The sequence below is a fragment of the Tasmannia lanceolata genome, unplaced genomic scaffold (assembly GCF_043159265.1).
Source record: "Tasmannia lanceolata isolate RefF3 unplaced genomic scaffold, GAP_Taslan_0.1 ptg000038l, whole genome shotgun sequence".
NCBI lineage: Eukaryota > Viridiplantae > Streptophyta > Magnoliopsida > Canellales > Winteraceae > Tasmannia > Tasmannia lanceolata.
Window position 1 is genome coordinate 70,001 of NW_027518715.1, and position 2,500 is coordinate 72,500.

A 2,500-nucleotide genomic window follows, 5' to 3' on the forward strand; every position below is an offset into this window, starting at 1 on the left:
ATGAACGCGTATGCCCGGATAGACTCGGTATGCCTTGGGATACATGCGTATGCCCCGATAGGCTTGGTACGCCCCGATATGCGCACGTGTGCCCCAGTAGGGCTCGGTATGCCCCGGTATGTACGCGTGTGCCCCGATAGGCCCGGTATGCCCCGATATGCACACGTGTGCCCCAATAGGGGTCGGTATGCCCCGGTAGGTACGCGTGTGCCCCGTAATGCACGTTTCGCAGATCTCCCCGCATGTCCCGCCCCTATATGTAATACTTACTTACTTACTTACTTTCTTTCTTGCTTGCTTGCTTGCTTGCAATGGTTGGGAGTGCCCGGCATGCCCCGCTGCAGAGACCAAGGGCGCAATGACTTGGCACCGCGGATGCCGGGACTCCGGCACTTCCCGTGGCACTGATGGTTGGTTCCAAAGACAAAAGGCCGTGCAAGGCCACCGCACCGCGGATGATTTTGCTCGTGCTGGCGCCGTTGTGTGGCCAAAGAACATGCGCGAATGCTCGTGTCGGAAGGGTTGGTGTCCTGGCCCCGCGGGTGTCACGAATGCTCGGTTGCGAAGACCATGGGACCAGAGCCATGGCACGTCGGATGATGGCTCCAGCTGGCGCCCCGGCACTTTCTGTGGCATTGATGCTCGGTTTCAAAGACAAACGTGCGCAGTGCCAGGGGACCGCGGATGACTGCTCGTGCTGGCCCCGTTGGGCGGCATTGATGGTCGGTTGCAAAGAAAATGCGCGATTGCTCGTGTCGGGGCCCGGCAAGCCAAGGCCAAGCGAGCCATGGCACGTCGGATGATGGCTCCAGCTGGCGCCCCGGCACTTTCTGTGGCATTGATGCTCGGTTTCAAAGACAAACGTGCGCAGGGCCAGGGGACCGCGGATGACTGCTCGTGCTGGCCCCGTTGGGCGGCATTGATGGTCGGTTGCAAAGAAAATGCGCGATTGCTCGTGTCGGGGCCTGGCAAGCCAAGGCCAAGCGAGCCATGGCAACGCGGATGATGGCTCGCTAGTGCTGGCGCCGTGCACAGTGGCCTCGCACACTCGCCCTGCACGCTTCCCTTGCACGCAGCCTTGCACACTAGCCTCGCATGCGAGCCTTGCACCCTAGCCATGCAAACTAGCCTTGCACGGTAGCCATGCACACAAGCCGTGCACATTAGCCATGCGCACAAGCCCCGCACACTAGCCTTGCGCACAACCCTTGCACACAAGCCATGCACTCGAGCAATGCACACAAGCCTTGCACTCAAGCAATGCACACAAGCCCTGGACACTAGCCTTGCACACGGGCCTGGCACACAAGCCTTGGGCACTAGCCTTGCGCACTAGCGTTCCACATGAGCCTTGCACACTAGCCTTGGACACTAGCCTTGCACACAGGCCTTGCACACTAGGCATGCTTGGGCGAGCTGATCCCGCATCAAGTCGACGGGTCTAGGCATTCTTGGGCGCAGATCCCGCATCGTCTCGTCGCGTCTGGGCGCAAACACGTCGCGTCTCGTTGCGTCTTCAGAAGTCGTCGCTAACAGCACCTTTGGTTGCCACTGGTGGTTAGGCTGGTTGGTTGCGCAAACCCTATAGGAGGGTGGCATGCTGGTGGGCGTTTTTGCCCGGATAGGCACTAGAATGTGCAGATTTTGGGCGTTTTTGCCTGGATAGGCTAAGGAATGGGCATGCTTTGGGCGTTTTTGCCCGGATAGGCACCGGAATGCTTGGCCTTGGCTTGTCCTAGCAAGGCATTGCTGGGTTGGGCTCCCTTGGCCTTTTGGGCGCCTTGGACGATGTCTTGCGAAGACCATGGGCACAAGGCCATGGCATATGGTGAGGAAAGGACCACGGTTGCCAAGGTTAGGCACCGGAATGCTTGGCCTTGGCTTGCCAAAGCAGGGCATTGCTGGGTTGGGCTCCCTTGGCCTTCCGGGCGCCTTGGACACTGTCTTGGGAAGACCATGGGCACAAGGCCATGGCATATGGTGGGGAATGGACCACGGTTGCCAAGGCTAGGCATATAGAGAGGAATTGCATTTTTGCCCGGATAGGCACCGGAATGCTTGGCCTTGGCTTGCCATAGCAGGGCATTGCTGGGTTGGGCTCCCTTGGCCTTCCGGGGGCCTTGGACGCTGTCTTGGGAAGACCATGGGCACAAGGCCATGGCATATAGTGAGGAATGGACCACGGTTGGCAAGGCTAGGCATATAGAGAGGAATGGACCACGGTTGCCAAGGTTGCGCAAGTTTTGGGCATTTTTTGCCCGGATATGCCCAAGTATGCCCCGATAGGCCCGTTACGCCCCGGTATGAACGCGTATGCCCGGATAGACTCGGTATGCCTTGGGATACATGCGTATGCCCCGATAGGCTTGGTACGCCCCGATATGCGCACGTGTGCCCCAGTAGGGCTCGGTATGCCCCGGTATGTACGCGTGTGCCCCGATAGGCCCGGTATGCCCCGATATGCACACGTGTGCCCCAATAGGGGTCGGTATGCCCCGGT